The sequence below is a fragment of the Chinchilla lanigera genome, unplaced genomic scaffold, assembly GCF_000276665.1.
Source record: "Chinchilla lanigera isolate Chin_1 unplaced genomic scaffold, ChiLan1.0 scaffold00029, whole genome shotgun sequence".
Classification (NCBI taxonomy): Eukaryota; Metazoa; Chordata; class Mammalia; order Rodentia; family Chinchillidae; genus Chinchilla; species Chinchilla lanigera.
In genome coordinates, this window is record NW_004955430.1 from 10,682,591 (window position 1) to 10,708,085 (window position 25,495).

The 25,495-nt window shown below is 37.8% G+C and overlaps 1 protein-coding gene and 1 long non-coding RNA gene across 4 annotated transcripts in view; one reads left to right on the top strand and one right to left on the bottom strand.

Moving 5' to 3' along the window:
* Satb1 (SATB homeobox 1) overlaps positions 1-1,297 on the bottom strand; it is a 96,349-nt gene extending 95,052 nt beyond the window's left edge. Inside the window, exon 1 of the mRNA XM_013515672.1 lies at positions 128-1,297. The gene's annotated coding sequence lies outside the window, so the exon portion shown is untranslated. The remainder of the gene's footprint in view (positions 1-127) is intronic.
* Positions 1-25,408, top strand: LOC102029647. 3 transcript variants are annotated; one of them, XR_261425.2, is made up of 5 exons: positions 1-52; positions 2,285-3,401; positions 16,870-16,925; positions 18,301-18,383; positions 22,285-25,408. It is a non-coding gene; the product is annotated as an uncharacterized LOC102029647 (long non-coding RNA). The 3 variants fall into 3 exon arrangements; XR_001234561.1 differs by lacking the exon at positions 2,285-3,401; XR_001234563.1 differs by lacking the exons at positions 1-52; positions 2,285-3,401 and adding an exon at positions 9,298-9,809.
* The last annotated feature ends 87 nt before the right edge of the window (positions 25,409-25,495 follow it).

Consider the following 25,495-nt stretch of genomic DNA (forward strand, 5'->3'; position numbering starts at 1 on the left):
GCGGGGCGCGCACCGGGGTCGGCGCCGAAGACCGGACCCTGCGCCGCGAGGGGTAAGTGTGGCGCGTGGGAGTGCGCTGGGGGACGCGCGGCACGGTGCGCGACGCCCGCTAACCCTGCCCCCTCACCTCTCGGGGCCCCCACCACGCGCACCCCTCCTCTTGCAGCCTGCGGCTTCCTCTTGTTGTTCGTTGTTTGGCTTGCCTTTGGGGGGGCAACAATGGGGAGTCTGTCGTGTGTGCCAGCGGAGGAGGAAGTCAGGTGAGAGGCCTCGAAGCACCCCCACACACACCCTAGCCTGCGTGGGGTGTATCACTCTCCACTAGGGGCATGTGGGCCAATTTTTTTTTCCTGTCTTCAGTATTCCGTTGGAGATGATCTGTTCCTAGAGGGCCCGTTCCCTTCAGCCTGGACTGTTTCTCCTCCATCCCAGGAGCTTCCCCTTCAGCCCCCTGCGGAGGAGTTCTGCACCCCAACAGAGCTGCACGTGGGGAAGGAGAACGCGGGGACCTCCTTTGCAGACCCCTACTCTGTGCCCCAGCCCATTTATTTCAATATTTATCCTCATGACAGCAGCTGTACTTTCCAGCCTACTGGAATGAGATGCCTACGCTGATGCCCAATTTACCCCCAAAAAGCTGGGGGCAAAGAGGGCAAGAAAGGCCGGTTTCATGAACGGCGGACTCAGGAGAGAAGGGGCCGAGGGAGCCTTACCAAATGGGGAAACTTCTAAGATCCCTGAAAGATGAGGACCCCAGGCTAAGGAAAAATCGGAACTGGATCAATTTTAACCCTGCCTCCCCACCCCCACCCCCACCGCGAGGAAGCTAACAGGTCTTTTGTTTTGTATCGTGTGGCTCTGGGGAAATTTGCATTGGTTAAGACACCAGAACATTTCTACTGCTCTCTCAAAGTTGAGGGGATTGCGTGAAGAGAAAACAATTTTTACTTTTCCTCTTTGTACGTGTTTGGCAAGGAGTGAAGTTGTGAGGTTCATGGCATGAACTGCAGAAGGTCCGTTCAGGACAATAAAGACCGTAGAGCTGCCTGGGTGTATTTTTAGAAATTGCACTTTCTTGAGTTCCTTTCACACAAGGCTTGCCCTCTCATTAAGTCCCATAAATAATTGTATTTAGAGAGAAGGGAATATGGAAACAGGAGAGAGATTGCTAAGATTTCCATCCCGCCAGTGCAGAGCATGGTTTGCAGGGAGTTCCTGGAAAGTGAGTGTGGGCTGAGAATTCAGCTCTGTTGGGTCCTCTTCTGTCAGATGTCTATGAATAAAGCACACTGGAAAATCCTGATATCCGTGAAGTCTTATTTTATCTTTTACACGGTAGTTGATTCACGATTCAAGTCCTCGAAACAAACATCAACTGTGCTGTATTTTTGTGTGGCTTTTCTAAATAAAGGAGAATGGCTTGTGCATTTATGCTGCTTTCCGACGTGCCCCTCCCCGCCCGTGGATATTAAATGCACTGAAATTTATCCATGTCTTTGTTGATGATTACTGCAGACAATTCCAAAAATACGAAAAAATTATTCATTAGTGTTCTTTTAAGGAACTAACACCTCCCCTCACCAAGACACAAGTGCACACCTCGACTCTTGGTTCTACAAAGCAAAGTAAAAGCATATACGTGACTGCAATGGGCAAAACTAAGTCAAACGCAAGTGTTTCTCCCTGATCCACTTTCTACCCCCACAAGTCCCAGGAGCCATCACATTCCCCTGCCTTAATTTACTAAGATGCTGAATTGCCTAGCCAATACCAGTGTCTTCATCTGAGAAAGACTTCAGGTTTAGAAAAGGGAAAAATACATTCTCAGTCTTTAATTACTGCTTATTATTAATATCTTGTAGTAGGCAATGATTCGCCAATTCTGAAAGCCTGAAATGGTGCTTAACAGAAATTTGAAATTCAGAAAAAGGGTTGCTTTTTTTCCTCCTTTGCACGTTTACATATTTATTTCCCCAAATTATCATCAACTAAGCCCCCATAATTTAAAGTGTGATACTCCCCTTGGTTAAACCAAGCAAACAGTGCGCTCTAAACCTTTTGAATTTGCTTCCTCCACCTCCCCACCCCCGTGGTCTTACACAGAGAACTCCTCGCAATGTCTTAAATAACACAGTTTGATAAATTCCTATGTAAGCCTTTCCCCCTGGCACGTAGTAGGGATTCATTAAGTACTTAGTGAACGCACATGTTTGTGAAATATTGTAGTTGGCCAAATAATCAGTAACAAAAGGCTAAGGCCTTTTTTGTTTGTTTGTTTTTTTAGGCGAAAAGAGCATTTTGGATGAAACTTACTAGGTTAATTACTATGGTCTGAATGTTGGTGACCTCCAGGATTCCGTGTGATAGTATTAAGAAGTGGAGCCCTCATGAGTGGGACAAATGTCCTTATAGAAGCACTACAGCTAGCTATCTCATCCTGTCCACTATGTAAAGACACAGTATGGTGCCATCTGTGAAGCAGAGAGCAAGCCTTCACAAGGCACCAAGTCTACTGGCATCTTGGACTTTCTAGCCCGTGGAAATGTGACCAATAAGTTTCTGATCTTACAAATTACCTAGTTAAGGTATTTTGTGACAGCAGCCAGAATGGACTAAGTAATACATTTGTGCTTCTAGATTTTAAATGTAAGTTAAATGGCTAAACAACAACTAAATCTGAAATACATCAAATGCTCCACAGTAGCAGCTAGTATCAAAAGCTACACTAAGAGATAAAGTATTGCCTACTAAAGAGTGTAAGAAAAGTGCAAGGGGTGGAATAAAAGAGTGTTGGCCTTTGGGGGAGCTTATTTGGTAGGAAAATGACTCTGAAATATGAAAAAAAAAATAGCTCGATGTGTCAGTACAGGGTTTGAAATGAGAAAACAGTTTTTGTTTTTTTTTCTTTTTAGAGCAGGAAGCTCTAGGTCCTGAAGCTCTAGGTTGGAAGGTGTGTTAGTGCTTACTAGAGAAACAGGTTTAATGCAAGATATACAAATATATAGGCATTTACAAGATTGGCCTACCAGGGCCTCCCATAGATTCAGTGTGGAAGAGTGCAAAAGGTCTGTCTATGAACTGGAGATCCGAAGGACCCAACTGAAGGCCTTGAGTTCACTGCAGTGTCCCACGTGAGTTCACATCAGGAGGCTGAAGAGTCTGCACTGGAAGCCAGGAGAGGACATCCAAGGTGAAGGTGAAGACTGGAGCTCCTCCAAAGAAACAGAAGCGAACCTTCCTTCTTCGTTTCCCTTTTAATCCATCCAGGCTACAAGCCAATATTGTTGGTTGGTGTCACTCACACCAGGGCGGGTCTTCTGTCTTCAGTAAATCCCTTCAACCACTGAGAACGATGCTGACCCAATTTAGTTGGGTGTTTCTTCTTCAAGTTGACACAATCAGTTAAGTATCACAGAGGATATATTTTTAAAAGTTATTTTGTGCCAGGCAAACCTTCAGGGCCATTGAATATAGACATCTGGGGTGAAGGGGAACTCACTATTTACTTCCGCTATAGCAGACCTTTTATTTACGGGGTCTTTACCACAGCATAGAGTTCAGTATGTACTATGTGAATAAAGTAGTTCATTCCATCTTTGTGTACATTATTACATTTTTTCTTAATATTGCACAGACTCATTCTTCCTAAAATCCCTAACCATTAGTCTTAGTTCTGACATTTACAACAAAACAGAATAAGTACATTGTATCACTCAGGATATGCTGGAGCAACAAATAAGTTCCAATTTTTAAAGGTCTATAACAGCTAAGTTGTTTTCTTGGTCATGCTGTGAGTCCACTGCATGTCAGCAGGTCAGTTCCATATCTTCTCATTCCAGCTCTCAGGCCATATTGAATGTTTCATGTGCTGCTGCAAAAATAAAGGTCAGTCTGGAAGGTTTGCTGCTGACATTAAAGTGCTTTGGCTAAGCGGTGATATGCATCATTTGAACTCACAACTAATAAACCAGGACTAATTGCATAGAACCTCTAATCATCATAAGATAGTGCAGTCTACTTTGGGCCGAAGTATAGGGGTGCAGATAGAAACCCTTGTCCTGTGGTAGCTTGCCAGCAAAAGTATATATTCTGCCACTCTGTGGCCCAAGTCTTCCATTTTCCACCTGAATGGTGACCAGCCTACCGGGAGACATGATGTGACTTCTTTCACCATCTACCATTTTTGAATATAGCACTACACCTCCTACTCCCCACAAAAGTTTGCCACCTAGTTAATCTTAAATCAGTCTTATATTTACTAACAGGACATACATTTTATTTTCTTAAGACTTGTTTTCCTGAACAGGAACTTTTCAAAACTGTTATCTGAAGGCGTTATGATCGTTATCAAAATTTGAAAGTTGATCTTGAGTGGTTATTTCCCTTATTGTAAACATCAAAAGCTCTCTATAGTTTTGTGATACAGAAATTCTTGTAGAGGCATTTGTTCATTCATTCATTCATTCACCCCATTTTTGTTTATTTAGTAAATATTCTTTTCATATCTAGTAGATGCCAGACACTCTGTAAAAGATGGGACATATGGAGATAATTCAGAGTTCTCCGCTATAAGGAATAAACTTTGGGAGCATACAGACATAAAAAGTTATTACAGTGCTGGTAGAAACACAATCTTATGGGAACACTTAGGAAGAAGCAAATAGCTAGCTGGCAGGATTTAGAAAAGTTCCATAGAGGAATTGACACTTGAATTAAGTCTTCAGGGTAAGTGAGATTCCTCTAGGCAGAAAGGAAAAGGGGCCAGTGTGGACAGAGGCACTGAGAATGGCAGAGTATATTGTTTAGGGGACTGGAAGGAATTCAGTGAGAGTGGATCACAAGAGTCCTTGTAAAGGTAAAAACCAAACTCCAAATTGGAAGGGACCTTGGAGACACTCTGTGTAATTCAGACATTATTCCATACACCAGGAATTGCAGACGCTTACTTCTGCCTTGGCCCGAGCATGGATGTAAGTGAGCAAAGCAGTCCAAGACCAGAAGCAGTGCTAGGGACTATGGCAATATGAAGAATGTATCCTCTGTCTACGTGGAAATTGCCCATGGTGCCAAATGTGAGATCTTCCAGTTTCTAAATAAAAGATAAAATTTGGGGTTTATGTGAAAAATTGAAGTTAAATTATAACAATTTGCCCACGTTTTAAGTATACTGGTAGTCTTTAAGCCTATTTTGACATATGGCATGTTTTGTGTCCCTTGTGTATATATATTTGTAATGAGAGCCAAACTAAGATACCATCAATAGTGTATTTTAGCTCAGCCTGTGTCATTGCCATATCCTTAGACTGCGTTACAGTTATTGTTCCCTGATTTTTAAAACTAGAGTCTGCTAGTTGCTTAATCTTTTTAGTCTGTCTCTTGCTCTGAAGCCATATTTGTGAGTCACTCAACAGTCAGAAAGGTGCAACAATGCCGCCACACTTTTCATAAATGTTAAAATATTGGAAATGTTAGGTATCTTTTCGTGATGCAACTTGAACTATATTTTGTATGTTTAGTCCCATGGACACATCCATACTTTTAAAGCCATTCATTTTACTGGAGAAGCAGATCTTTACATTGTTAATAACTTTTTATTTAGCTTTCTTTTCACTAAAATTTTTTCAACTTTCTTGACCTTTATTGTGGAATTTATGTACAGTAAAAATCAAACATAAGTAAAAACTTACATTCTATGAGTTTTGAACACAAAGGGGCAGCATGAGAAAGTTATATTTTAAGTGAATGTAAAAGTAAATGTATGTAGCCAAAACAGCCTTAGGTGTCCAACTGCCTGGATTCAGGTCCTGGTTCAACTAGTTAGTACCTCCATGGCTTAGAGTAAATCTCCTTATTTCTTTGTGTTTCACTTTCTTCGTCCACATGGCTAGGGTAATAATAGTACCCATCTCCAGAAGTTAGTAGATATACAATGCTTGCACATGGAGTTGGTACTCAAGACTAACAATTGCTTCTTTTGTTATTGATGTTACATTTGTCATTATTATTCTAATAGGAAAGACATACAGGATATAAACAAGACTAGAAAAATGAATATGATATAAGTTGGTTAGAAGTAAGTATTTCCTGGATGAGTTGACGGTGTATGGGGGTACATAAGTCAAATAATGCTGGCCTTTATTTCTGGAATATTTATTTTTTACCTAAAAATTTTACAAGAAATTATTTTTCTATCAAAACACGTATGTAAGGAAATTGAATGTAACATTTTTACATGAATTTTTCTATTTTCTTTCTTTTTTTTTTTTTTTTTTTTGGTACCAGGAATTGAACTCAGGACCTTGCACTTGCAAGGCAGGTGCTTGTGCCGCTGAGCTATATCCCTGGCCTTTTACATGAATTTTTAACAAAAACAAGTGTCTTTAAAGACCTTTTGGCTGCTTGAGAATGGGAAGTAGGTGGGAATTGCATTTACTTCCTTCTGTTACTTTCCCGTTTTACACCTAAAATGTATTGCAGTGGGAAGAAAACTGTTAAGGAGTGAATTTAGAGACATCAGGTCACCATGAAGAAAGCTAAACTGAATAATCTTTGTAGCTAGATTGTGATGTCCATGGGGGCAGAAATTTTAATTCTTCCCTTTGATCATGCTTACACACTTAAATAGGTGGTGGTCTGTGATCTTGCAAGCCACTTAGTCTTTATACATTTCAGTTTGCTCAGCCATAAAATGAATAGGTTGGATCAGATATCAAATTTTAGTGCATATTATATTTAAACAGACTGCTTTTTGAAAATGCAGATTCCTTGCTCCATACCCAGAAGTTTAGGTTCAATAGAACCAGATGAGTCCACCAGTGGGTTTGGAAGACGGATTGAAAGGAGGCAAAAATCCAACTCAGAAAAGAAAGTTTTATTTACCATTTTATTTTTTATTCGTCCTGTCTTCCCTCTCCCCACACAAGCTGGAAAATACTACCTAAAGACCGGTGAAGGCATACTTGGATCTGGCTGCTTAAACAGTGTCACCAGTCATTTCTTGGTTCAGTTTTCTTCTGTGCTGACTTCTGTTTTAACTTTACTCTTAATCTGGGATACCTTTGAGAACTTCATTCTTCATTCTTAGTCCGGCTTTTTCTCCAGCTTTCATTTTTCTGACATGGAAACACCAGCATGCAAGCATCTCTTTGTTTTTCCAGCTAAAGAACTGCACCTGACTGTGATTGCATCAGATTGTGTCATGTTTACATACCTGCGCTCCTCATCATGGTCAGCAGCTGTTATTCTGTAACCCAGCAGCCTTGGGTCAAATGCCTACCCTTGAATTGAGAAGTATAGCCCTGTGCTCAAAACAGGTAGGCTAGATGTGAGGGAGGGGCAGCAGGTCTTCAGGAAAAGTAGGGTAAATTTTTCCAGAAACCAGCAAATGGATGCTTGTTAACCAAAACTGTAAATCTTCAGTTTTGAAAAATACTTAAATGAGAATGGCCCAAAATGCAATTACAAAATATGACATTATACCAATATTCTGAGATCTTTAGGTATCAAGGGAACCAGTCAGGGTCTAGGAAATTCCTGAAATGGTCACTGTCCCAGAGCTAGTTTAGTCTGTTTACCATAATGTTTCAGGGCAAATATTAAGCTTTTTGTATGTATCATGAAGTGATTTATATGCAGGTGATCTGTGATTTGTGCTTTGTCAGTCAACGGATTTTGAGAATCATTGTCGCTTTGACCTTATCTCAAACATACCATAATACTGTGGTTCTAGTATCTTCGTGCAATAACCTGCAAATGAAAAAACAACAAAAGTTCTAGTTACCGTACAAAGAAGTGAGACAGACAAACAAACTTGATCATTGGTCTGGCTTTATTTAATAATCTTGGCCCGATGTGGTCTATTACATCTAATGGATGCGGCCCCAGCCTGGATCTCAGCACACCTGGTTCCTTTCAATGGTTGGGGTGTAAATAGATACACATTATGCAGACCGTGGAAAGGGGTACAGTGAGTCACAGTGTAGAACCAAACACTGATGAACGATCAGATATGCTTTAGGTGCATTTCAAGAGAATTTATGGAAAAAGTGAATTCTGATGAGTGAATTCTTAACGCACTGTTAAGTGAAGCTACGTCCCTTTCTTCAACTCAATAAAATAAATCCCGCTCTTCACTTTAGTGTAAGTCATTGGTTTAACTTCAAATGCCTATTCTACACCTCCCTCCCCACCCTACTCTCACCTTCACCAAAGCAACCCAATGTGCAAAAGAAAGTGCTTTCATCAAATGATGCTAGGATAAGTAGATACTCATGGGTTTGGGCTTGATTCCCTACCTTCCACCCTACACCCTAACTAGCAGTGGATTATAAAATTAGAAGCTAAAACCATAAAGCTTTTAGAGGAAAATGTAATGTAACTTAGACTTTTTTAGATAAGCCATAGAAAACAATAACCATAAATGAAAAAAATTGGGCAAATTACCTGTGAAAATTAAAAAGTTGTCCAAAGGTGAACAAGGTAGGAAGTGAAGCCTAGAAATCTATGATTACATTGTCATTAGTACCCGGAAGATTTGTTGTCTTGTGCAATTATTGTCATTTTTTTAGCATTGAAAACTGATCTTAAGCAAAAGAGGGAAAGCACATTGGATTTTCATACAATCCAGTATCAAGGATGCAGCAAAGATTCAGGAATAGAAGTGTTGGATTACTGTAGGGACTCAGACAGTCCTTTCCATATCTCATCTTTGTCTTTATTCTTCATGATGGTCCAGCCCCCTCTCAGCTCCCAGACTGAATCATGGTTGCCAGCTGTCCTTGAGCCTGGATGTACCATTCTGGTCACCCAGAGAAAGGACCATTTCTCTGTCTTTCACAGTTCTCAGGGAAGAATCTGATTGACCACTTAGGTCCACTGTCCACTCTTAGTCCAACACAAGGGCAGGTCAATATTTAAAGAAACATAGTAGTTCTTTCATGGATGAGGAGGTAGAATGAAAAGAAATTACATTCCACTCTGTATTTCCAATACATAGGGCACAGAGTTGATGAAAATTTTATACTTAGTCACTGTTTCTAGTGGATACTGTTTTTGGTGTTAATAGACTACCTCTTTGATGACCTAATATCAGCATCTCTTTTTGCATATTCACATATTGACTCATATCTCTTAAGAGCCATAAATGTAAATGGCTCATTTTACGAGCTGGCACATTTATTTGTAAATTATTAGCCAAGATCCATACAAATGCAGACATGCTTTGTTTTAGTCTGTATATACAATGAAATTAATTTAAATAACTTTAATCAACTTCAAAAACCAGCAAATTCCAAGACAATTAGGTTAACTTTAAAAACTCGTATTTATTGAGTTAACAGATGGTAAATTAAAAAACAATGAAGCTAATTTTTAAAATCATTCATTGAATTAAAAAACAGACTTACTTGACAAAACCCTTTTTAATATGTCTTTTCATCCCCAATAAGCATATTTTAAGATTCCAATTTGGGGAACTTCTGAAAAGCACCAATTGAAGTGCAGTTTATGAACACTTTTCCACGAATTACTTTTTTAAAAAAGCTTTATAACCATCTGAAAATTAATTTTTATGTATCAACAACAAGAAATATATGAAATAAGCATAATCCCATTTTTGGAAGCAGAAGATTCTGACTGCTGTCTAACATTCTGCTATGTTCTTCTGCGCTGCTGACCCTGACATGCTTTGGAAATTTCCTGTTACCAGGGGAAAAGTTGCTGCTGGCCAGACTGCATTTCTACATTTTAATCATCAAATATAAAGGCTGTCCTCTGATGCCTTCTTTAGCACTGCACCAGTGTTGAATGATGTGAGTGCCACAAAAATCTTCTTTGATCCTTTTTACTTTCTCCTTAGCTCTCTAGTTCTAAATTACAAGACGATCAAGCTTACAGGAAGTACACTGAAGGCATGGAGCACTTGTCCTCCTGGGCTTGCATGGGACTGGATCCCCTTATAGCTTTTCAACTTGAAGCAATTAATATTTCCCAATACGTAAAGTGGACTGAAAACTGTAGTTACTTCCTTAAAAGAATTCATTTACTATCTGAGGGTTTTGTAGATGGAATTGGAGCTCACACTACAGGTACATGAAGTTAAATCATTTGCATTGGGCTGGCTGTTAAGAGTTTTAATATGATGACGTGTTTAGAACTAGAACTATTTGTGTTGAAATAAAATTGCCCCCAGATAGATAGATAGGTAGATAGATGATAGATAAATCAGAATAGATTGTTGGAATGGCTGCTTGCTCAATTAGTACTAGAGTCTTTACCGTGGACAGATGGAAACTGTAGTATAATTTACTTTATGGTCCTAGAAACTCCTTGTCTAAGAACTGCTCTTGCTTTACATTGTATTACATTATTTAATCAGTAATGTTTAAAACTAATTTACTGGTTTTAATAGATAAATTTATTACTTGTAATTTGAATTAAAAGCATTTAGAGATATAAAACACATTTATCCTGGAGACTACTATAGTAAAAAAAAAAAATCTTATTAGTGTGCATTTGAAGCTCTTTAGCCCCTAACCCCTTTCCCTCTTAAAATAATTGTTTTTATAATAACTTCTGATAATATGCCCTTTCTTAGGAATTTGATGATAACAACATAACAGGAGAGACTTCTATTATTTTTAGTTAAACAAGAACAAGTAAAAATAATAGATCGTGACTTGATGAAAAAATAAAGTAGGTAAAATTTCTGTTTTGTGGAAATAAAAAGAGATACAGAGGGGAGAAAGTTGCATGTAATGAACACCTAAGGAAACAATTAAAGAAATAAGTAAAAAAGAATAAAAGGTACAGTGAATATTCAAATTGTAGGTATTCCAGCTTAGAATGTAAACTCCTTAAGGACAATAAATGTCTTATTATTATACCCCTTCCCCTAGCAAAAGGCTTCACACATAGTATATACTATTAGCATTAAACAAATGTATTTTGAATATATGAGTATAAAAATGTTCTTACCTAAAAATATAGCAGATAGATCACAAGAAAAAGTCACAATTAGAATAGAAGGAAACTGTCCATATCTAAAAGCTCCATCAAAACTGTAAGGTTTCTGTCAATCAAAATTAAGAAGTAGAGATAAATACCTGTCATAAGCTAGTAAGTTTTTGAATTTCTAGGAAAAAGAAAATTTTTGCATGTATATATGAAGAAAAACATATATGCTTTTGTCAGTTGCCTTCATATTTTCTAAAGCAAGAACAAGAACAAAAGACTTCAGGTTACATTTCCACATAATTTTAAGAGAAATTAGTGTGATTCTGCATGTTGTGTGCTTAGTTATTTGTTGACTTGTAAAGGCAACAGAATAAAACTTTAAATATTCCAAGTATCAGAAAGTATAACAACCAAGAGTCTTTCCTGCAAAAGTTGCAGAAAGGGATTGTCCAGATCACTGGTGTGTGTTTGTGACAGTATTAAAAAAAAAAATGGGGAATTTTAACAAACAGATTAGTGCTAAGCTTTGAAGGTAAAGGCTTGTAACTGAGTAAATTATCTAAAATCCAAGTGAAAGAAGAACTGTTGCTGATGGCTAGGTAGTTTTTACTAAGAAAGCAGCATTTTCAATATGACAGAAAAGAGGTGGTAAAATTTTAATGGTCCATAACCCTCACAATGAGGAAAGAAGAGAGGAGTAAAGCAAAAATTTTAGTTGTTGCTTTAGACAGAATGTATTGTAGGATAATTGTGGACAATTTCATTCAGACACTAGTTGAACTAATTGTAGAAGATAAAAAAGTAAACTAAACATAGTCCATATGAAAGACAAGATGGTAAGAAAACACTGAGGAACTATTGAAAAAACTTATAAAAGTCTAATCAAGCTCTAAAATTATGACAAGTATAAATGGATTAAATTTTCCTATTCAAATGTGAAGGTCCTTAGATTAAATTAAAATGAAAGTGTGATGATTTAGTATTGCTTAAAAGAGTCAAAATGACACAGAAACATTTTTTAATGGCAAAGAAGTTTTTTCAGCCTAACATTTTCACATCCAAATCAGATATGGTGATTTGAATATCAAGTAAAGCAGAATTTCTGTTGAAAGACAGTAAACAAAAAGGACTATTTTATAATCATTAATACTGTAAGACCAATGAAGGAACAATAAATAATAACAGGAAATAATCACATGTCCATAACTTTAAACAAATAATTTTTATATATTCTATTTATTTAATATAAGTAGAACTTACAAATAAAGAATATATATTCAAGCCAGTGTAGAAGTTTACAGAATTAGAAACAATACTAATGAGCTTGCTTCCTTCCTCCCTTCCCTTCCCTTCCCTTCCCTTCCCTTCCCTTCCCTTCCCTTCCCCTCCCCTCCCCTCCCCTCCTCTCCTCTCCTTTCCTTTCCTTTTTGTTTTCTTTCCTTTCTATACTGGAGATTCAAACCAGACCATTTGCCCTAAGCTACAAACTCAACCATTTTTTTTTTTAAAAAAAACCTTTTAGTTTTAAACAGAGTGTTGAAAAGTCACTAACTTGCCCAGGCTGAGTTCAAAGTTGCTATCCTCCTGCTTCAGCCTCCCAGGTGCTGGGATTACAGCCATGCACCACCTGTAATACATGAAATATTTGAAGAAAATGAAATAATTGAATAGAGTGTTTCTAAAAGCATTACATAAGATTTAATACCTGTCCCTGATAAAATGGTACAAATAGGAGAAATATTTCTTCAATATGATAATAAATATTTTATACTGGTTATCAACATTTAGAATTGACGTAAAATTTTTAGAAATGTTCATGTTTAAAATTTGTAAAGTTGCTATAATGGTTTTGCCACAATAAATTAACTTAAAGGTATTTAAAAAACCCTGATGAATGTAATAAAACAAACCAAAACAGGAAGACTTTTAAAGAGGAAAAAAAAGATACAACCTGTCATGTACTGGAAAAATACCTTCAGTTTGAAATCTCAAAGGAATTAATGAAAATATGAATAAATTTAATGTTAGTAAAATACTAAGACATAAACATTGATGTAAATCAATAGTATTCCTAAATAACAGTCACTTTTAACTTAAACATGAGCTTTTTAAAAAATTGATTTTACTAAGCAACAAAATACTGTATATAAAGCTTTGTAACTGATTTTTAGTAAAAAAAAAAGAACTATCTAAGCAAAACTTTGAGGACTATAAAAATCATAAATTAATCAGAACACTGGTTTCTAGTTTAAAGCATAATATTTTTGTAGTTAACCCTTTCCAAAATATATATTTAATGAAAATCCAATAACATTCTCTTTTTATATATACATATATTTTGAGGTAATGTAAAGGGATCATTATTTTGTCATAAATCTTAATGAGAGGTAAGAATAGCAAACCTGGATTTTGAGAAGGAAGAGTAATAAGGAGGGACTATTCTTTTAGATCTTAAAATTTATTATAAAGTTATAATTAAAACCATGTGATACTGGTACTAAGCTAGATTAATGAGGCAAAGTATGTGGTCAAAATAAATTTTATGCAAGAATGCAATATTTGATAATGACAAAAGCACAAAGTTACCAGAAGGAAAATATTTTGCAATGTATGTTCCAATTGCCAGGCGTGGTGGTGGACGCCTGTAATCCTAGCGCTTGAAAGGCTGAGGCAGGAAGATCTTGGTGAGTTCGAGACCAGCCTGGGCTACATAGTGAGTTAAAACCAGCGTGAACAAAATAACTACATAGCAAGGTCCTGTCTCAGAAGAAAAAAAAAAGAAAGAAAGAAAGAAAAGGAAAAATATTCTGATTAATTTGAAAAAAATTACATTTGTCCACATAAAATAAATTACTAAAACTCAAACTATAGAAACTTGAAAGACCTATTTTATAAGCTTAGAATGTTGTAATAAATTGCAAAGTGAACAATAAAACACATTTGATTGTATTTAAAGAGCAATAATGCAAGCAAGCAGTTACCTAGGTGCAGTTATTTGAACATAAAAACAGAAAGGGTTAATAGGTTCATTATATGTAGTTATATAAATTCAATACCCAACCAGTGTATGTGGTATGAATAGAACTGCAATTAACCAGTACATATCAGAATAGCATCACATTTCACAAAAGGTGAAACATATTTGCAAATGCAGGAAAATATCCAGACTTAATAATAAATAAGTATACATTAAAACAAAATAACTTACATTTAGGTTTAATCATTTCCTTAAAAATTCATGTCCAGCACTTACACTCCTAGCTATTACATTTAAATTAACTCACACTCCAAGAAAAAGTGGAACAGCTGCATGAGCTCTGGCAAATATTCCTTTAAAGGCATTTTGTTTAAATGCGCTGGAGAGAGCTTGAGAAGTAAAGAACCTGCAAAGCAAGGAATCCAAAAGAGATCTTACATAACGTTTTTGATTAAAATAAGATCTTCCAGAGGCTCAAGTTCTCACCACAGTTTGGCATTTGATACATACCCAAGTATAAGCTAAAATGTCCAAAAACAGACCTGGAAGAGATCCAGGTAGAGGAGTAACAGATTTTAACATACTGGTAATAATAAATTAAGGATGATGGATAAAAAGAAGGTTTTACTGATGAATGGTAAGTATGTTAAACACATGGAAATTGAACACATTAGAAGCAGTTAAAGAACATGTCAGTGAACCGGAAGACAAAGCAATAAAGCAATAGAAAATCTAGTGCACTGGAAAATGGCTTACTCTTATAGAAATGTTGGTAACAAATCTATACAATACTATTTGGAAATACATACATCAGTTATTTGAACAAAAAATGCTCTATGTCTTTTGAAGTAATGCTCTTATCTCTGGGAATATATCATCAGGAGGTGATGAAGATGGTCACTAGCATACTATTTCTGATAGTAATGACTACCTGCAGACAGTGTTTTAAGTGCTTCATTTCAATTAATGCAGTTAATCCTCACAACCCTAGGTGGTAATTACTATTACTGCACTCATTTTACAGATGAAAAAAACTAAAACACTGAGAGGTCAAGTAGCTTGCTCGAGATTATAAAGCTTGCAAGTAAAAGGGTAAGGATTGAACTGGGCTGTCTGGCTCCCTGTACACTTTGACCTGCTCCAGGCATCTGGAAGCTCCTAAATAGCTAGCAACTCTACACTTGCTAAGTAAGCGCAGTATACCCAGTCTATGTAATATTTCGCAGGTGTTAAAAATGAACAAGCTACACCCTTTAACAGCATGAGAAATATGATGTAAAGAGAAAAAAAGTCAAAATCAGAGCTACAAGTTGAAAAATATGTATAAAATGTGAAAGTATCTCAACAATCAGCAATTGTATGAGGTTAAGGTTAGTAGCACTCAAAGTTTTCTTTAGTCATTTTCTCAAAATTTGAGCAATATACATTTCTTACATTGGAAACATATATTATTATACATTGAAAAGGAGCAGAGTACACTGAGCAAGAGCAGGCAGGAGCCTGACTGCCTGTGCTATCAGCTATTAGGTATGTGACCTTGGGCAAGTACTTGAACTTTTGTTTCTAAGTAAATACTGTCAAATGAGGGTTATGATGGTAACTACCCAATAAAGGTGACTGTGAGAAGTAAATCTGCACTAAAATGTTACTTAGAAATTGTCTGGCACTTAGGAAATATGCAAGCATAAATTATTTTGTTGTTGTTATTGATATTTTACAAGCATACCTCATTGTTTTGGTGCTCCTTGGTAACCAGGGAAAACGACACACACATACACACACACACACACACACACACACACACACACAGCTGGTGCTCAGGTAGACACATGCATCAGCAAAAGTTTGGTTCTATATATGTATTTTAATTCATCTTTACTATGAATTCCCCAGTACAGAGGTTTCTAGGAACCAGTCTACCATTAGTTGAAGTGTTGCTTTTGAACTATTCTAAGAAATATTTATAGAAATCAAATATGTGATGTATTTTTTTATGTTCAGGAAGCCCAAGCTAAGCCAGATGTGGTGGTATTTTCCAATAATCCCAGCACTCAGGAGGCTGAGGCAGGAGGATTGCTGTGACTTCAAGGCCAGCATGGGCTATATAGTGAGTTCAAGGCCAGCCTGTGCTACACAGGGAGACCCTGTCTCAAAAAAAAAAAAAAGAAAAAAACAAAAAGAGGCCCATGTTCCCTGCTCATGTCTCACATCGGAGCACACATACATGAGTGACTGAAACTGCCCATTGAGGCCTGGACTGCCTTAGCATCATCAGTGGTGAATTAGGAAAAATACCTACTTCGCCACTTATCTGGAGATACCTGACTTTCATCAGCTCCCTGATCTGACAGGCTAAATAACAATAGAAAGCTATTTATGAACCAGGACATTTTCTGTGAATGTACTTTTTCTCAATTGATCCTCCTAGGGGGCCTGAAAAAGGTGCTTTAAAACTTTTTATTTTGCCGGGTGTGGTGGTGCACTCTTGTAACCCCAGCACTTGGGAGGCTGAGGCAGGAGGATGGTTGTGAGTTCAAGGCCAGCCTGGGCTACAAAGTGAGCTCAAGGCCAGCCTGAACTGTATACTGAGACCCTGCCTCAAAAAAACAAAAACAAACAAAAAAAAACAACCTTTTTTTAATCCCCACCTGACAGATCTAAAACCTTTGGAAGCTTTTGGTATAATTTCCTCTTCACTTGAAATAATTTTATTAAAATTGTAAAAATTAGAGGTATTTTTAAATGTTAAGATGCCAATATTTATGATGAGCTATCTTAATGCCTAATGAAATGATAAGACCTTGTAATAACCCCTGCCCACTAAACTAGTAGATATCAACCAGATGGAGTATTGCAGCCTGGGTTAGAGGAATGGATACACATTGTTATTTCATAGTTGCGTGAGAACAGTCACTTTTGTGCATGTGTTTGTTTTTCAGGATGTTGCAGGTCTCTGCCCTGTTTAGTTGCAGAAGTCCCCTGTGAATTCTCCTAGGTAAGTCCACCATTTCACCATGCTGTCTGCTACTGAACTACTACTCTCAAGTCTGTCCGACACTGGCAAAGATTTTTTGGTTAAACTCCCTGACAGTTCGCAGTTCTATCGTACGGTAAATGTTTAGTATGTTGCTTTAATGACTTCAGTGTTCCATTCTTTTCCTTCATTTTTTATTCCTCTGAAGATTATTCATGGGAATTTCGGGATGTGTCTATAACCTTCCAACATTTCCCCCAGCGTTTCACACTGTTTTCTAACAGGCACATCTTCTTGTGACACAATTCCACTTGGTAGGGCATATTTACCATCTAAGTCTCAGGCCAACATTTTACAACCCATGATAACTGGTTACATCAGGAACCAGAAAAAGAACATGGGAGTAATGAAATTCCTTCCCCTTCTTGAAAGAATGGAGTAAAGGATTTGACATCCAGTGGGGAATTGAGGATAAGCAGCAGTAACAATGTTACCAAAAAGTGATCTCAAGATTTTTACGATGATACTCACATATGAACGTGAATCAGTTTCTTACGTTGGCAGGGCCTGGACAAGTTCCTATTGTCAGAATATAATTAGATATGATTTCCTGTTGCCGTATGAGGTTAAATGGAGATGAGGCTGTCCGTTTCATGCCTTCAGTGTCTGAAGTATGCTAAGTTGCTAAATAGTTCTGAGCTTTAGAACCTACACTTGGCAATGTAAACTATAGTGTTTATCTATTATTTATCTAGTAGGTTATAAGGGGAAGATGCAGTAATATAAAACATTTGGCACACAGTAAGCACTTAATAATGCTACTGTTCCCCATCTCCATTTATTTAGGAGACAAAAGAAGTCATACAAACTCTGCTTTTATCTTTAAATATGTCTTTCATTAAATAATCTATGAATAAAACTCATGACTTGGGGAAAAAAAGGTGAAAATTTCATCATTTCATCTTTCATTCCTTCATTCTCTTCTCAGCCCTTGATTGGTTCTCTATGATAAACTCAGAATGGTGCAGTGGGAAATAAAAAGGGGAGTTGGGTATTGGCTCTGTTCTCTAGGAAGCTGGACTATAGAAAGGGTTGTTATAAAAAAGCCTAGAAAAACAAAATAAAATACCGTAAGCAGGAAAAATTCTTTAACCAGCATTACCAGGGACGTTTCATGAAGGGAGCAATAATTGGGCTTTAGAGAAAAGGCATAATTGGAGCAGCAAAGGGAAAATACGGTGATCCAAGACCGAAGTTGGGTGATTCGGTGGGAAAACATTGGCTGGGCTTCGAATGATGAATTGGCTTCTCCTTGCCCATACTCTTTAAGAGCTGCTTCTCCTGGCCGTACATCTCTGCACTTGTGAGAGGTATAAAATTACCCTTACCTTGTCAGCCTTCCAGGACTCTGGAGAAGATCATAGGAGGCCTTGAATGTGGAAGCGCTTCGGAAATCATGAAGCACTCTAGCTGAAAAAGGTATTTTCTTTCTTTCCTTGTACCGTAAGTCTCGTGATGGCCTTTGGTCTTTAAAAAATATTGGTGAAATAATGAACCACTGACTGAATGCATCCACAGGGAGGGAATAAGTAAATGAAACAAAGGCAGGTGGTAGGGACATGCCATAGGGACAGGAATCGGAGTTCTTGGAGCATGAACTAGAGCTGGGAGTCAGGACCACCAATGGGGCTGATTGGAAGGTCCACTTGGTTAATGTGGTCCATGGATCAGCAAAATCAGTGTCACCCAGAAACTGGTGAGAAATGCAAAATTCTTCTCCTGTATCTCTTCTACTCAAGAACTACTAAATCGGAATCTCAGGGTAAGGCCAGCAGCCTGTGCTTTTTTTTTTTTCCTCAAGACTAGGGATCAAACCTAGAGTCTTGACACTGAGATACATGCCCAGCATTTTTATTTTTCATTTTGAGCTGAAGTCTCACAAAAGGCACTAAGTTGCCCAGGCTGAGTTTGAACTTGCCATATCTTTGCTTCAGGCTCGCAGAGTGCTGGGATTGCAGGTATGCACCTCCAGGCCCGGCTAGCCATCTGTTTTTAACAATCTCTCTGGGTCATTCTGATGTATAGTAAACGCCTGAGAACCACCACTGTGTTCTCATGGGGGGGATTTGGAAGTTTTTCTGCTGTAAATTCCATGCTAATGTTTTCAGCTATGGGTGGATATAATCGAAGGTGATATTTCTAGGATGTTGAAACAGGAAGTTGTGCCTAAAAGATTTTCTAACTTCAACGTAGAAAGGACAGTTGAAAATATTAGAAAACACACTGTATTGTCAAGCTACAGATTTGAAAAAAAAATTTTTTATTCTGGATAATTTCCGCATGATCACATAAGCAAAGCAGAGGAGTCATTGCTCCCTGTTACTAGGGAACCCACTCAGTCTGCAGAGAGGACCTTGTTAGAAATGCAGATGCATAGGCCCTACTCAGTCAGAATCTGCACACTAAAGTGTGGTCTGTGGACCAATAAAAGCAGCATTACTTGAGAACTTATGAGTAATCCCTGAGTGATTTGTGCTGTGTACTTTACAGTTGGCGAATGACTGCCTTAGAAGATACTGTAAGCCCTGGTTAGCGTCCCCTGGCAAGGTACTGTAGCACAGGTGAAGAGAAAAGAGAATCTCTTCTTAGTTGTAATATGGCCAGTATCTAGGGTCAAACAAACTCTTAGCTAAAACCGGTCTTAACTGGAAGGAGCAGGAACACCCGGAATGGGGAAGAGTGAAGGCAGAGGAAAAGACAGAAGGATGACACAAGTTAGCCAGGAGCGCACCTCCTGAACTGTTATAGGCGTGATCACACAGAATGTGAGGAAAGCCGGAAGCCCGGCAATTGTGTGGTGAGCGTAAAGTTACAGAACTATTCTTCTGTTGCTAATACCATGACCCTATTTTTACCAGTTCTAGTCTGATATGGGCCGGGAAATGGTTTATGCTTGGAAGTGTGGAGCCACAAGCACAAAGGATAAGTTTGTAGAGAAAAGTATAAAATGATTCCCTCTTGGAAGTGTTCAACTTTACCATCCTGCCTTGCTTACTTGTGTATGGTTCCAGTGTGCAAAGTTTAGTTTTCTTTCTTTTTCTTTACCTAGCCTTACCTTCTCCTGGGGCTCCGGTTTTACCTTCTAGCATGGATAATTTACACGTAATGCTATTTTATTCTCCTCTATGTTGAACATAATTCTTTTACTTTAAGAATTTGGTAAATTTAATCTAGTGGTTCTTAAATTTGAACAGTCATCAGAGGCACTTAAAGGCTTGTTAAAACACAATTTGTTGGTCTTACCCCCCTTTTTACAGTTCCAAATTTAGTACATATAGGGTGGGGCCCTAGAATTTACATTTCTTGTAAGTTCTCAGGTAATATTGCCTTTGTTGGTCCACAGACTACACTTTGAGACCTTCCAATCCATACTAATCAGAGTTTAGTTCCCATCCAAAGATGATGGTTCTATGTAGCTGAGCCTATTTTCTTTTATTTTTTTTTGGTACTGGAACTCACACTCAGGACCTTGAGCTTTCTAGGCAGGCACTTATGACACTGAGCTGTATCCCTGGCCCAAGGTGATGGTTTTAAAAGATTTTTAGATTAATGGTCCCCAACTGATTGGTCTTTCCAGTCATTTATCCACCAAACACATAGTCCTTTATCACATGACCCGTATTTAGCTTCTGCCACAAGCAACTCACTTTGCCAGTTCAACACACCTAAACTGGTCTATATCCTGTTCAACAAGAAAAGTCCAGTGGTCAAATACTAGGATGTCGTGGCAATGTCAAAGATAAAATTTCTAAACATGAACTCCCATCTATATTTGTCTCACATCAGACCAGTTTTGTTTTGTTTTGTTTTGTTTTTCTCCATTACTGGGAATCGAACTCACAACCTTGCACTTGCCAGGCAGGTGCTTTTCCGCTGAGCTAAATCCCCAGCCCCAGACCAGTAGCAGTTTGGTAACTGGCACTGATCCCTGGACCACGCTGCGTAACATGTTATGGATAACCCAGGAAAATGCAAAGCCTGTCTCAGATTCCCTACCTCCCTGTTGCTTCTCATTGCCCATCAAGCCTCTGGTTATGCGATGGGGGTCTTGGATCCTGGTGGCATCTGTGAATCATACACAGTCCTCTGACTTCATCTTCTCCTTGGAATTGGGACCACTGAAATGTAATCAAGTTCCACCTGATTTTTTGGGATGGTCTGCACTGGCCGGTACCATCACTGCCATCATCCTGAACATTTCCACTGGTATCAGAGAGGTCCCAGGGCCTCAGTTGCCTTGGAGCTCTGGCCATCACCCTCATTCTTTATGAGGAAGTGAGAAAGCCCTGTGCCCCTACTTCCTACACCCAGGCCATGATGAGACAGGAACGCTTCCTAGGTCTTCTGTGATACCTCCCCTGGGATATGGTTCTGGGCCAAAGGAGCAGAGTATTCTAGAAGCTGTGGAGTGCCGAACACAGAATTGTACCTTAACTGCTTATTCTGAAGGAATTTTGCCTGCCAGTTGTTAAGCATAGCCATTATTAAAAATTAAATGATACAGACTTAAATGTAAACAAATTATGATTTAAACAGAGCTAATTAACATTTAGAAATCATCACTTCCCATTTATTGTTCTACATTTTACTACTGTGTGTTTGGAAATACTACACAGTGGTGTACCACCATGTGGCTCTTCCCTGCTCCACTTTCAGTGACATCACTTTGGTAGCTTGAAACCAGCCAGGGTGGGAGTATTTACATCATAGGATGGGGCAAGCATTACAAGTCAGGGCTCCACCCTCCTTAGCCGCCTCCACCCCAGAGGTAGTGGTTAAACATTTGCTGTCACACTCCTACCTAGGGCCTTCAGCTGGGGAAATGAGCCTCTAGCCCAGGGGCCTCCTGCCACCCTAAACCAGCGATGGCGAACCTTTTAGAGCTTTCAATGATACAAATAACACGTTGTGGCACACGTGCCATAGGTTCGCCACGACTGCCCTATACCTACCTAAATGTCGTAAAGCAGCAGGGAGCAGGGAATTGGTATGTGTGGATCAGAGAGGGAAAACTAAAACCAGAATATCTGTCCTATGAAAAAATTTATGCTCTGCATAGTGGGAAAGACAGAAACATTAGAGACATTTTTTTTCCTCACTGGGCGTGATGACCCACACATGTAATACTATCTACTGAGAAGGCTGAGGCAGAGGGCCTGCAAATTCCAGGGTAGCCTGGGCAACTTAGTGGGGCCCTATAAAAAAATAAAGGCCCTGTCTTATAATAAATCTTGGTTTTCAAGTTTTTAAAAAATCTTTCTGAAGACTAAAACATTCTATTTCAGCTGAACCTTAACTCTTTCTTTCCTTTTTTCTGCAGTCTTGCTGTAACAGTCCTAATCCCCTCTGTGACAGTGAATGTCTCCAGAAAATGCAGGCGGCCGTATACCCGGAAAGTAGAACTAAAGTAAACTGAAAGCCTCACCTGTATTTCATGTTTCTGAAAATGGGTCAGTGATCACATAGCTACATGTCCTTCCACAGAGGAGGATAGGCAGGAAGAAAATACTTGAACCCGGAAGACTAAAGTTGCTGTGGGATGATGCTGCTTGAACTTTGATTTGTGTTTGCATCGGGAGGATCGTGTTTCAGGAAAGATACAGACTCCAAAGGTTTGCGATGGATCCCAATGTTCTGATTCTCTCACAAGGCGATGTCAGGATGCAGTTCTGTGAATGGGAAGAATTTAGGACTCTTTCTTAGACATCCCCTCTCCTCTCTGTACAGTCAGCAAAAGAAAAGCACTTCCTGATCAGAGGTTTAAAAAAACAGGAAATAAACGGTATGTACTTCTATGAGACTAGAAACAAAATGAACAAGTTGACAAAGAAGAAACCCATTGATCGAAGCCTGACGTTTTTACTCATGTGGAGATGGAATGGAGTCGAAGACTGGCTACCCAGGTGCTCACTGTGTTTAAGTGCAGCTGCTTTTGAAGTCTAAGTTCCTAACAAGAATCACTGTATCTAGTCATGTCCTTCCTTCCCCAGAGAGGAAAATTCAACAGTTCCTATGAAGAAGGAACTCGTGCTTTCAGCATTACTGAGTTGCAGCGTGCTAATTTATATGAATCTGTCCCTTCCTCCAAAATTTTCTGATGATTATGGTCTCTGGAAAATAACATATTATTTTTTAATTGCAGACTCTTAATCTACAGAAGAACAAAAAAAGAACTTGCGAAGATTGAAGCCAGAAAAACATTTTAGAATCTAGAATATAACAGGCAGAGAATAAAGTGTCATAGAGGGGTATAGGTATGTTTAGTCTATATTACTGGAAGCTTCCAAAGCACTGCAGGCCTTTTTAGGGACATTGTCTAAGCACTTAAAGTGTGCGGTCTTTTTGTGGAAGCCCTAGTCTTGCTCACTGGCAAGCCCTATAGATAACTCTGAAAATCTGAACTGTGATTTATTCATACCGTGATGGTCTTGCCAAAGTGGACCTATGTTGATAATTGCTTATCAGTGGTTGTACCGTGTATTTCTGTGGTGAAGAAGCGACACTGCTGGTTTTACCAAATATATATTGTCCAACTTGCAGAAAATATTAATAGTATTGCAGATAACAAAATAAAAGTGTGTGTGCAGACCCCTGCATCGTGATGGGCACAGTTATGTTTAGTAATAGCTTTTCCTTGTGCCGTGGCCCCTGGCACACAGACTGCTTTGGAGATCTTTGGCCTTCTCGGGGGGTCTCTGCAGGAATCACTGAAATGTTTCTTTTTTCTTAGATGCCATCTTCCTCTCCTTTTAAGAATACAGTGTTACTTTAAAGCGATGTTCACTTTAGAACAGACTTGTAGATTCAGTCACCCATGAGGGATGTTAGGCATGGAGAGAAAAACCAGGTTGCTTTTTATCCTCTACCGTTTATATCTTTGATGGTGAAGGGGGGCTACTTTTTTCAAACGGCAGCCTGATACGTATTGTTTGAAAACTTGTTTGAAAATTATCAGAACTTACATCCTTCTTCAGATTTGTTTCTTTTAAGTGCTCAAATTCATATTTCTCTTGAAATAAATAATTAATAGTTACAAAGTTTTAAATGATCATGTTAATGTTCTACGTGAAGTAAGCCCAATATGTATACCCAACATAGCAGTAAGGATTTATGTCTCAAATAGTAACAAGTCATTCATGAAACCAAGTTTGAAATTGAAGCGCTGCGAATATGCCTACATATTTGTATTTTTCTTTTTCTTGGACTTGGTCTGTTTAAAGTAATAGGTCTGGCCTATTTTGTTTGTTATTCTGTCATTTAGAATGTAAATTATGCTCTTGAATTCTTTGTGTTAAGCTGAGTTTGTTGATAAATACAAGCATAATAAATAATCAATGATCACATTTTTACTAGGAAAAGTCATTATTAATATTTTAAATGTACCAACAGTCTGTCAATCATAAGTTTATGCATGTGACAGTGTTGCCTAGTCTTGATTCATTTTTTTAAAGAAAAATTGGCAAATCTCAAATAAAGTGTAAAATACTAGGTTTGAATCAGATACACTAATAATACAAAGAAAACAGGAAAACTTACTTAAAAATAACTGTTCTTAAGAAGAAATTTATAAATAAAAAGGAAGAAGTTTATAAATAGGAACCTGATTAATAAATCACATTATTGTTCAGAGCTTGAGCCCTAGTCCCTTAGACTACATTACTTTTGATGACCTTTTGCTTTCTTTGCAACCCACGCTAGATAATGTGTGTTGTTTTGCATTTTTATATCACCAACCAAATTACTTAAAATTTAATAAAAGTTCTAGGGGAAAAGGACATTTCCATAATAGAAAAAAGTGAATGTAACTTTATTTTATCATATTTTTAGAGACTTTACTGGGCTCTGTGATTCCTTTAAAAATATAAAATGATATATTGTTTGAAAATTGCTTTAATGGCCAGTGCTTAGGGGAGTAGATTAACACAACCTTTATGGAAAGGTGGACAATGGTCATTAAAAAATATCTGCATAAAACTTTTCATACATAGACACTCAGGTTTAAGAATTTGTGCTAAGGAAACAATTATGAGTGTGTTCACAATTAAGCATAAGAATATTCATCTTAGTACAACATATATTGGATGAAATTTGGACACAGCCTAGTTAATATTCAAACATAAAGACTAGTTTAATAAGTTATGATACATATAATCTGTAATTCCTTTCACTACCACAAGCAATAACAGACAGATATTTAATAATGCTAATAATGTAAGAAGATACTAAACCACAGCCAAACAATAAGTTACAAAATAATTTGTGTGTATAAAATCATCTCATACACACATACACATACACACACACACATTTTATATATGCATATAGCATGTAATAAAATAAATGTTAACAGTATCTGGTTTTAAGTGTTGGAATTATTTTCTTTTTGCTTACCTGCAACTTCTTGACTTTTCAATAAATAAGTATTATGTTTTTAATAAGGAAAACTGATGTTTTGCAAAAATGAATTCTATTAATATGCTCCCATTGTCCTTTGAAATTTAATAGCTTTATATACTTTTTATTTATTTATT